Here is a 13,600-nt window from a genome sequence, read left to right on the forward strand (position 1 = left end):
TGTATTACTAACGTATAGTAAGTATATTATATAGGCATATATATATATATAGACAAAATACCAAAAGTTTTTGGTAAACTTGAAGATTGTCACAAAAATTTATTCAAAATGATTTTTTAACAATATTTTTCAAGATCATTGAAATTAATATGAAAAAATTGATGTTCATTTATAGCAAAGATATCGAACTTTTTCCTCACTGACAAGTCGGTACTCAATTAATCAATTCCTATTTCGATTTTAAAAATTGCACCATTCCCTTTCTCCATCAATGATTTTCCCATGAGTAGTCTCATTTAATATTGTATATTATATATTATATATTATATATATAGTCCTAAGTGTTCATTAAAAAGAAAGAAGACTTCTATATTTTTCTAATTCTTATATACATATATATATATATATATATATATATATATATATATATATATATATATAAAATGATTGATTTGTTTATGAATTTGTGTAATTGAAGGATAAGAGTAAAGTAAACTTATGTATGAAGAAAATCTTTTCTTAATGACTTTGTCAAAGAAAAAACAGCCATGATAGTTCACCGATTAGAGCCGATAAGAACCAATTACGTTCGATATCTCTGATCTATATAGATGTATTTGCGTGCAAAAATTTCAGGCCAATTACATTTTTCGTTTATTTCAAAAGGAATATCTAAAATTTTCATTAATATTGATTAAAAAGATATCACAAATAAAAAGAAATAATACAATAAATAAATTTATTTACTATTATTTATTAATATTACTATTACTATTATTTATTAACTATTTATTATATGTATTTATTTAGTAAATTATTAAACTAATTTGTATAAAAATTTCAATATTCAAAAAAATTTTCGATTACTTGTCATTTTACAAAATAATATAATTATAATTATAATTATTATAAGTTTAATTATTATTTCTTATAATTATTAATTTTATTATGAATTAATAAATAGAAAAATTAATAGAAAAATTATTATGAATTCTAAATTATTGTCAATATATTACATAATTGTCTTTTGCATCGATGACCACAGTATTCTGATATGATATCGATTAATCTCAAAATAAAATCTAAAGGAATTTTTTTCCATTCTTTCTTTAAAATTTAGAATAACTCTTTCGTTTTGATGTTAAAATTTATTTATAAGTTTTTTCAATTCTTGTAAATGCTCAATTGAATTAATATCGAAATATTCTGTTGACTAGATCTAAATTTTTATATTTTTGAAAAATAACCAATGTTTAAACTTTTATATGCGTATAAATCATAATCGGACTGTAAAACTCATTTTTTTTTGTATATAAATTTTTATTTAAAATATCTTAACACTATCCATAAATATTATTATATTATTCATATTTCCTTTCAGACTCAAATATATTTCTATCAATAGCTCGATCCCAAGCGGAAAAAATATCTTAGATATTTACATTTCCTTCATTATATTTTACACTTGATATTCGGTATTTCATATTTTCAATTGAACATCGCATTATATTGCCTTCCATTATTTTTAAAATTAAATTTCATCTGTGAAATAGCGATGTTCTACCAATTAATTATCCAATATAAATCTTCTTGAATGAATCTTAAAGAGACTTCTGATTTTTTTTTTATTAGTAATTAAAAATTTTTTCACATCTGTACTTTCATCAAAAAGACCAATATTATATATAACTGTCTTGTTATAATACAATAATTAATTACAATTTAATTCGCGTATTATATTAATGTTAACAGTAAATTTAATAATAAATTAATAATATTAATAGTAATTTTTCACAAATATCTAAAATATATATCTAAATATATATATATATATAAATATATAAAATATATATCTATAAATATCTAAAAAATATCTAAATATCTAAAGAAATTAAACAATGATTATTCTCTAAAAATATAAAAATTCTAATCTAAAAATCTGCTCAATCTGCAGATTAATCGAATTGAATATATATAAATATATATAATATTTATAAAAAATATATATATAATATTTATAAAAAAAAACTAAAATAACGCGTAGATAAATTATAAACATCGAAACAAAAAAATTATTCAAAACTTTAAAGAAATAATAAAATAAATAATTTAAATCTTATTTCAAGACTAAGTAAAAAAAAGCATAGCTATGAAATATTAACAATAATTCATAATAAAGACTAAATTAAAAACAGATCTATTATATTATTAAGATTTTTTTTTTACAAAATAACATGACTTAAAATTTTTTCATTAGTTTTATTTCATTTAATTATTTCATAACAGATTAGTTTAATGTGTATTTTTACAAATAAATATATATAAAACAAATAATATTAATAAATATTATGTAATATTATTAAATATTTAAAAAATTAAATATTATAAAAAGATTAATAAATAATATTTTATTAATACTTTATTATTTCTTTTTATTTCTAATATCTTTTTATGTAATATTAATAATATTTATTTTAAATATTGCTTTTGAAAATAAAACAAAAAATACTAGAAACTTTTGCATGAAACTTATATGTATAAGAAAGAGATTAATTACATAAATAAATTATAAAGTTTGTTTTTAGTGAAATAACATTATAAAGTAACATTTTTTAGTGAAATATTGTCTTTAGTAAAATCAATTATTTTAAAATTCTTTGAAATTTTGAGAAATTTCATGTTTAAAAGAAATTAGAAATTTTAATAATTTTTGTAATAATAATTGTAAAATGAAATTGAATATAAAATATTATTTTAAAAAAAAGTTATAATTGTATCCGTAAAATTATAAATTTCAATCAATTTAATTTTAAAGTCATTTATTATAATATCCTTTACTACAAATACCTAACTGTGATGATTGTTAATACCTTTTTACCAAACAGAACTTAAGCAGTTTGTGGGTAAAAGGTATAAAGATAGGAAATTCCCATAGATGTTTGATGAAGAGTTGGAGTGGATAATTGACAATAACCAATCGACAGATATTGATATTTATGAAGAACTCTTTGCAGGATGTACGCACTTTTTTCCTTTACTTTTAATACTTACTATATCAATTGTTATTTTGATACATTGATATTCCATCGTATATTTTTTTCATATGTTTGTAAAAAGAAAAAATATACAATTTCATAGGATAAACAATTAAAAAAATATATAGAAATATATAAAAAATATATAGGAAGATAATATTTTTGTAATGAAATAATTTAAACATATTTGTAATTAAATATAAATTAAAATATAATAAATTCATATAAATTTTCTATTTCGATATTATAACATTTTATTATTTTTTGATAATTTCGTAAACCAAGAATGCTTAAATAATTAAATTAGAATTTTAAAATAGATAAAATATATTGAGAAACATGTATAGAAAATTTTGATATATTTTTATATATTCTATGTTAAAAATAAAAAGAAAGTAATGTTTCAAATAGAATACTCCGTGTAGATCGTAAATTTAAAGATTTATTAATTTAAAACTATTTTATTAAAAGAAATACATTTTCATATTGAAAAATATATTGGATAAAAATATAAAAATATTTTACTTTATTTATATAAATAAAAATATATAAAAAAATAATGATTTTATCATTGTATATTGATTTTTGAAATATTATTAATTTTACGTGAAAATACACTCAATATTATATATGTCAATTCTCATTGCTTTCAATGTAAATTAAATATTGTTAGAATTGTTTTTTTAAAATTCTACACTTAAAGAGGTAATGAGGAAACAAGGAACGATTTTAATACATATATTATACTTCCCTAAAATAATTTAATCTTACATAATCTGTAATAGATATTTTTCAGCAAATTATAAACTGAAAATTTATATATTTTAATAAATGTTTAAGAAAGCAAAAAGTTGTTAAATAAATTCATCATTATAATAATTAATTAAAAATATTAAAAATATTATATTGAAAGTTATTATTGAAAATAAACCAACAAGAACAGCAGCTAAAAAGTAAACGGCTAAAATAAAATAATATTATCTAAATATATAATTAAATATAAAACTAACAAAAATACAATTTTTTATCCAAATTTCATAAATCATAATTATTTATAAATGAAAAATTACTTTAAGAAGAATATTTATTAACTTCACCAAATTTTAATTATAATCTTTGTTATATTATATATATATTATATTAATATTATTATATTATTATATTATATTTATTAATCTATAATTAATAATAATCTATAATCTTATGGATTTTAAGAATGATATTAGATTGAGAATGTAATTAAAAATGAAAATTCACTTTGTATTTATTCAAATTCTTTATATTTATATTCGAAATCAAAAAAGCATTTAATGTCAAATATTCCAAATGATGTCACACGCAATGTATTGATTACATTCGAACAAAAATGTTTCATTGTAAAATTTGTATGAAATAAACTATTTTTAGATCTCATGTTTTTCACAATTATGTATCAATCCTTCCATAAGTAGGAAGAGATTTGTCATTTACGAAAAAACATCTTTTAAATACATTTTTTGTTTAGATTTAAAAAATTTATGTTTTTTTCCGTTAAAGAATAGAATGTAGTTGAATGTAAATATGCAAAAAAATCATTAAAACATTATTTAGTTTCTTTTATACGATCTTTTTTTTCAAAAATATATCAATATTTTCTAATCTACATTATAACTATATTATAACTACATTATAACATTACTATTTCATATGATTATATAATAACAAATAATTTAATTTCAATGAAAAAAATAATCATTTGACAAATCTTGTTTAAATCTCTAAATTTAATAATATTACTTAAATAATAATAATATTATTTTAAATTTATCATCATAATGTATTTATATTTAAGTCTATGTTATATATTGAAATATTTAAATGTGAATATTTATTTAATGTTCAATAACCGAATATTATCTGATTGCCACAATGATTCATATTGATTTGATTGATGATATTGATTTTAATATTAAATTTTAATGATTCATTTTATATAATTCAATACAATTTAAATTTATATAGACTACATTTATATATATATTTAATTCCTAAAACTTTGCATATTTTTATTTTTAAAAAATTAAAATAAAAGTAAAAAAATAAATCTTTTCATATAATCTTAAATATTATAATATATTATAAATATTATAAATATTATAATATATTAAAATTAAAAATAATTTTTATAAAAAAAAATTAAAAAAAGAAAAACTTTATTTATTTACCATAATTATTTATCAACTTACTTATTTTATTCAACTTTTAAAAAATCGAAATATTCTACATGAAAAATTATTCAGAGAATAGAAAAATATCATTTTTTTTTTTTTGCTTTTACGTATTATTTTAAAAAATGATAAAGAATAATTCATAGTATCGTTAATAAGGACAACGCGAAGAACTGAATACTTCATGCTCTGCACTTTCCACTCTAAAGCACTTGAGTCTTGAAAGATATTACTGCTAATTTCTTTTAAAGAGAAACACGTTCTTGGTTCGAAATTTTCTGATTGATGATGTTCAAACTATCTAATGTTGATAACATTTCCTGTTAGAATCTCTATTTTGATATACATATATAGATATATATTATGCAATTTTTTTTTGTTGTCCAAATTCATTTTAAAGAGATAAAATTAACTCATAAAAATTTGACTATTTTTCGATTTTGTGTTATAATTTAGGAATTGTAAGAGATAAAAAAAATTTTTTTTAAATTATTTTAATAAGAATTACTATCATTTAATTAAAGATTTATTAATTAATTAAAAAGAAAGTTATAAATAAAAAATTTATTTTTTTTTAATTTACTTTTTTATGCAAAATCTTAATAATCATGAAATATACAACATAAAAAACTTTTTTTATTTCAAATATATTCTTTGTGTATTACTTGTATATTTTATTCCGCGATAATCTAGAAGAAAGAACTTGTCGTAGTATGTATGATATACTTGTATTATTGATGGGCCATCACATTGATGAGCAATCTTTTTTTACATTTACTCATAAGATAATTTATATTATGTAATAAAATATATGGAAATGAAAAAAATTATTTAATCATTTTTACTAGAACTTTTTATTTTTAATGTAATTATCAAATTTTTATTTTCTAACAAAGTAAATCTCATATAAAAATAAAATAAACAATCAATTATAGTTAGATAATTTTAAAAATATATGGATATGAATAAGAATATGATATAAATAAATGGATTATTTATAGTAATAAAGAAATATTTAAAACAGAAATTTGTAAAACATACCATGTATATCATATGATATGATTGAAAGATATGAAACAATGAAATGTATAAAATCTTACTGTGAAAAAATAAAATCTAAATTTTCAAAACTATTTGATTTTTTATCAATATATCCATTTTTACATCATGCGTAAGCAAATACGTTGTAATATTTGTATAATAATATTTTAAATAATAGACTAATTTAATGATATTTAATGATTACATCGTAATCGTATAATCTACTATAAGATCAAAAAATGTTTGTATAATTTTAGAATAGAATATAAGAATATAAATATAATATAATTTAATTAAATTATAGTTTTCTATATGTGGAAACTGTATACATCATGTATCATCAATGATTATATCATTCCTATAATTTTTTTTTTTTAGAGATTATAAATATTTCAATATGTTGATTAGATTGATATATTTTGTAATGTAACTGGACAATGATAGTCCATAAATTTAATAATAAAAAGCTCCGAGATTTCGCATTTACGTTTATTAACCATTTATTAAACAATTCTTTGACTAACTTTTTCAAAAAAAATTATAAATTATGTAATTAATTGATAAATTTCTTACTAACAATAATTTTTATTAAAAAAAAACAAAAAAACTTATCTTAAAACAATTAAGAAAACTTTTCTTCTATCTGTTATAGTTGGCGAGTTATAGTACAAAATCGAAAAATAACCGAATTTTCAAAAAAATTTCATAATATATACATGCACATTTTCAAAGTTTCAAAGTTTAACAATTTTTCAAATTTATGGCTTGAATCTTTCGAGTCTTCTTTTTTTAGTTTTGTTCTCAATTTAAATATCACGATATTTGATTAAAGCTTAAGTCTTTTCTTTTATATTATATTTTATATTTATATTTTTTTTTAATTTAATTTTTATTCGCGATACCTAACATAATTTTAAAAATAATAACAAATGTTATCTTATTTGAAATATTTTTAATATCATCATGAAATAATAATAAAAAAAAATAAAATTTATTTTGCAATGAATCTAATTGTAATTAATTTAAAATTTTTTAATTTCAAATATGAAAAATTTGGAAATTCAAAAACTAAATTTTTAAAGATTGAAAGATTTAAAAAAAAAGATTAAATTTTTAAATTCTTCATTCTAAAATTAAAGGATATCTTTCTATTTTTTATTAAAGATAATTTATAATCATATAAACTTTACATTTAAAAATAGAAGTAGAAATAATAAATTAAAAAAAAATATTATTAGATATTTATAAGATTATAAATATTATTAGATTAAAAACTCACCTAAGTTTCACAATTGCCTTTTTTCTTCATCATTGAAGAGATGATCATCTCCAAAGATATTTTCGTTTATAACTTTTTTTGTTTAGGAACTTCTTTTGCTAAACTTTTTCATAATGTTTGTATGTGCATATTATTCTTTTATTGAATATTATTAGTTCCACTTATCACATTTCAACTGTCACCATTCAAATCACTGAATCTACTTAAAGTTCATTTGTATTATTATTATATTAAAGTTAGTTTTTTTTGCAACATTTTTTTTTTATACACTTAATTTCCATTGTGTTTTTATTTTTCACTGTTATTCACTTGTAGCTTTTCTAAATTTTGAATTAATCGTAAATTGTATTAAATATATACCATAAATTTAAAAATAATATTTATATATTAAATTATTTTTATATAATATATAATATGAGCAATGTTTTTAATATTAAAAATATATGGAATATTTCATCATTTGAATAATTTTTATATCATTATATATTGTATTAATATGAAAAGAATTACGCGAATAAATTAAGTGAAAATTATTAAAAACTTTTTAAATTATAAATTTAAAATCAATATAATTCTTATGTAAAAATAATGCACGATATATTTACGAATTAAAATTATCATATCCTTTTACTATGTCAAAAAAATAGTTATTTCCTAAACTATTTTTTATTATTATTACTATTATAATTAAAAATATATGATTACAGTAGTTTAATCTAATCTAAAGAAATAGATAGGGGAATATTGATCAAAATGAAACAAATAAAGAGAAAAATTAATCTTTCTTTTAAACAAAAAATATAAATAAAAAAATATTTTGTGTTATGAATCTAGTTATTATTGATAAATATTTGATTAATTTCACTATAAAAATGTAAAAATATTCTTTTATATATATCAAAACGCGAAAAATTTGATATAATAATTATATTTTATTATTTTTAACTTGGATATTAAGAAATCATTATGATAAATAAAACATTATATTATAATTCTTGATTGACACTGAATTTTGACGATATACTCTTTATCTGAAATTGAAGTATAAATATTAAACTTTTTTAAAAATATTTCATGATAATATGCGGAAAATTGAAATATTTTACGATAAAATAAAATAAAACATCTATAAGTATTTTTTATAAAAAAATTATTATCTTTCTCTAAAATGTTTTAACTTTAATATTTTTTTTATTTGTATGTTAATTATATTAATTATTATATTTTAGTTTAAAATAATTTTTAATTTAAAAAAATAACAATTTTGCAATTTTAAATAAACGATTTTAAGTAACTTTATCCTACCATTTTGATGAGAACAAAATTTTAATACTATCAAAAAATTATATTTTCTATCATAACTAAATATTTTTTTTTAACACTAAGTCTTATTTTTTTTATAGTTAAAGATTAAGGTTTCTACACAAAATAAATGTTATTTTTATTTTCTAGTGCAACCTAAAGCATTTTTGACAAACTATCTTATAATATATGAATAAATGTAGATAAATATACAATATTTTTATTTTAAAATATTTCAATGTTCGTAAAACTTAAATAAACGATATAATTTTCTTAGTTATTAACATATAAAATATAATATAAATATAATATAATATATTTATTATATAAAAAAGATAAAAAAGATTTATATATATATTTTATAAAAATTTATAAGTAAATAAGTATATAATGTATATTATGAATATATAATTGAATATATAATTTGAATATATAATATACAATTTTTTTTAACTCATAGGAACTTTGTATCATTTCTTATTATATCGATATAATCAAATTTCAATTAAACATTTTATGTAAGTAAATTTAAAAATACTTTATGTATTAAATGAATAAATGCAAATACAAGGATATATATGCAGATAATAAAGAACACTTCAAATTACTATCACAAATTAAAAATTAAAAAACAAACTATTACGAACTATATTTAGTAATTTCAACAATTTAATTTTCATATTTTTTTATAAATATATAATTTTATAATATTTATCAATCATTGATAATTAAAAAAAAATAAATTTAATTAACTTTCACAAATAACAAATATAAAAAAGAATTAATTCGTCCTAAGCCTAATCAAGTCTGATAATAAAAATTTTAATTAATTAACTAATTAACTTTGAATTAATTATATATATAAGAATAATTACTATTATAATAAATTCAAAGTATTAAATATTTTAAATAATATAAAGAACTAAATTGATTATTAATTATGTATACAAATAAGCTACATTTTTTTACAAAATAAATTTAAATGTTATTAAGCTATATCAATAAAAATTATTTCAGTCAAATTGTATTTTCATTTCAGCAAGCTCGAGATACTATTTTCCTTGTTTTTATAAAACGTTTTATAAAACAACATAATAAAATTTTTTTATCTTTCATAAATTTTTTATAATAAATAAATTAATTGATATATTATATTAATATTATATATTAATATTTCTAATAATTTTAAAATTATAATATATATAATAATAATATAAATTTATATTATATGTATTTATATTATATATATATTTATTATTATTATTATTATTATTATTATTATTATTATTATTCAAGTATATTTTATATATATATATAATATCAAATAAATATATATATATATATATATATATTTATAATATCAAATATATTAAATTGTATAAAAAAAAATAGTTTAAGCATATTATAAGATATTTAAAATATATTCTTAATTTTTGAACTTTTAAAAAGATCATTAATATAGCATATGATAAAGTAGTGTTTTAACATATGTAATAAAAAAATATTATTACTTATACTTAAAAATATGTACATATATTCATAAAAAATTAAAAATCATTTTAATTTCTCCAAAATATTACAAGTATAAAAAAAATGAATACATTATATTAATCGAAGAAGATAGTAAATATTTTCTATTTCATTTTTTTCTTATTTAATCTCTATTAAGAGAAAAACACTGATTAAGTTAGCTTGATTAAATAGATCATTGATTAAATAGATAAATTGATCATTATATATATTTTTTATTTAAAAAAAAATTTCATTGAAAAATATAAGTTTATGTACTATTTAAATCATTAAATTTATATATGATTTTATGCTATTATTATTAAAATTTTAAAAATCGTATCAACTACGTAATCTTCGAAAAAATTTTTAATACTTATCAATTTCGTTCATCATATTTAAATTTTCTAAAAATCATTATAATTAAAAATAAATATTTTAAATAATTTTAAAGATGAAATATTATTGAGAAAAGTATTTTTTTTTCATGAAATTTCACTACCTTTTTTAATTCATTATATAAATATAACTTAAATATACATATAAATATAACTTAAATAAAAATATAAAATATAATTTAATAAATAAAATATAATTTATTTAAAATTTCACAAAATATAATATTCAAAATATTCCATTAAAATTTACTATACCTATTTAATAATACAAAAAACATTAAAATTCAAAATTTCAAAAAATATGCTGTTCAAAATAAATAGATAACTTATAATGTAAGTACAAATATTTTTTTTAATAAAAAATCTAACATACTTCATTCAAAATATTTCATTTAGTATATGTATATAGATATAAAATATAAGATATAAAAATTCAGAAAAAAAAAATACAATATTCAAAATATGTGTAATTACTTGTTTCACTATATTTCACAATGCATGAAATATCAAAATATAACTTCCAAAATATAATATCCTCGATTTAAAATATATCTAAAATGTGAACATAGAAGAAACGATTTTTAAAGAAAAGAAATTTTAAAATATTATTAGAGCCACTTTTTATATTTTTGTTAAATAATATTGATATAAATACGTATCTTGTTAATTTTATTTTCATATGCAAGTTATACATATTTTAATATATATATATTATTATGCTTTGTACATAATTATATATAAATTAATAACTTTCTTCGTCTTTATGTAGCATATGTGTAAAATAAATACTTATATAAAACAATTTCGAAGATAATATCGTATCATTTTATCTGACAGTTATGAAACACGCAATATTACATTCAGAGAAATATTCAGAGAAATAATATAATATTATTTCAAACAAAATTCGTGGAATTTCGTGTTTTCAATATATTAATCAAATTCTTGATTTGAAATATTAATATGAACTTATATTTTGACATTTTATTTAGTGAAAATTTAATGAAAAAGTTGTTTCTCTCCTTTATGATTATTAAAGAATAAAAAAAAAAAACAAGAAAAATAATCTTTTTCTTTTTTTTAAAACATTGCTATGAAAAAACTTGCATGAAATATATAAATAGAAAAGAAAAAATATAAATGAAACAAAAAATAGAATGATATAGAAGCGATGGCATGCAATATTCCAGAAACTCTTAGTTTGTTACACAGTCGATAATCAATAACTCAAAAAAAAAATCATGACCGTATGTCATATGATACTCTCATGAATCAAGCAACTTTAATTATTATCTCAATTTTGAGCTTACATGCTTTTAAAAATCTCTACATATAAGTATCTACATGTATAAATATCTATATATTACATATATGTACATAGATTTCTTTTATATGTATTTGCCTTAGGTATACGTCATATGCATATCTCTCTCTCTATATATATACATATATTTATTTTCATTATAATATATAGAAAATATATGGAAAAAAAATTTAAATAATAAATAATTAAAATTAATTTATATCATTTCTCTTGATAAAAAAGTGAAAATTATAAAATAAATCAAATCAAATAAATCAACGTTACTATTTATTTTTTTTTTTATTTAATTTATAAATTCTTTATTTTTATCCTATCAATTAATTATAAAATTTATTTAGTTTTATTAATTTAAATATATAATATTAAGCGAATATTTTTATAAATATTTATTCAATATTTATAATTCATTAAATATATCATAAATTATTAAAATATTAATTAAGAGAAAAAACTAATATGTACAAAGTGTGCTTGTATATACTATACAAATATATATACAAATAAATATCAATTAAATCGAAAAAAAGTGTATTATATTTTTTTTTCCAATGATTTCTAATCTTCTTATTGAAAATTTATAAATTTTAAATCACCATATTTTATAGTTAAATAACAATCTTCCATTTATGATAATATATTAAGTAATATGCACAATAGATATATATGTATTTTCAATTTGACATGTATATGTACATACCTTCTAATACACATTCAAATATTTACTCATAACAATACATTGCACAATCACAAATAGAATCACACACAAGAATATTATTGTAAGAAAAAAAAAAACAGACAGATGACATAAAAGATAAAAAAAAAAGATGAATAATAAACTCACAATATCACATTCACGACACAATCTCGCGCGGCCTACTGAAACATCAGAAGACATGCGTTGCCCTGACAGCTCTCTTTCTCCCCTCCTATATTCAATCCCCCACTAAGAGTAATTCACCCCCTCCCTCTAGAGTTGTCAGCAAAAATGTATGTTTGAAAGACTAAAAATAGACTTGAGTGAACTGGTTTTATAGAATGAAAATTATTGTGAAATAATAAAAGTGTGATATAATTAATAGAATCATATTAATAGGATGTAATTGATGAAATATAATATTATTATATTAATATAATAATTATTATTTATTATATTATCACAAATAACATTATTATGGTATTATACATTATATATTTATAATTATAGATATATAAAAATAAATTATATAAAATTAAATATAAATACTTAAAAAATATTTATTATCGTAATAATAATTTCAATTCAATATTTATATAATATATATATTTTATATAATATATTATATATATAAATATTGTATCATACATATTAGATATTGAATTTTGCATTTAAAATTTAGTATATGTTTCTGTGATATTTGATAAATCTAAAATAAAAATTTATACATAAAGATAACAAATATAAAATATTTATACTGTTATATTATACTGTGATAAGAATTTATTATACAAATAAAAAGTGTAAAATT

General features: G+C 16.6%; 1 protein-coding gene across 8 annotated transcripts in view; it reads right to left on the bottom strand.

The window, feature by feature from the left end:
• The window catches only part of LOC100869851 (uncharacterized), a 57,765-nt gene extending 44,792 nt beyond the window's left edge, over nt 1-12,973 (bottom strand). For 2 of the 8 annotated variants that reach the window (XM_086915931.1, XM_086915926.1), the window contains exons 1-2: nt 12,793-12,973; nt 7,563-7,882 (exon numbers count right to left, since the gene is read on the bottom strand). The gene's annotated coding sequence lies outside the window, so the exon portion shown is untranslated. The remainder of the gene's footprint in view (nt 1-7,562; nt 7,883-12,792) is intronic. The other 6 variants (XM_086915925.1, XM_086915927.1, XM_086915932.1 and 3 more) reach the window with 6 other exon arrangements.
• Nucleotides 12,974-13,600: the final 627 nt, after the last annotated feature.

The sequence above is a fragment of the Apis florea genome, unplaced genomic scaffold (assembly GCF_048593485.1).
Source record: "Apis florea isolate Af1SG1 unplaced genomic scaffold, ASM4859348v1 contig_3798_pilon, whole genome shotgun sequence".
Classification (NCBI taxonomy): Eukaryota; Metazoa; Arthropoda; class Insecta; order Hymenoptera; family Apidae; genus Apis; species Apis florea.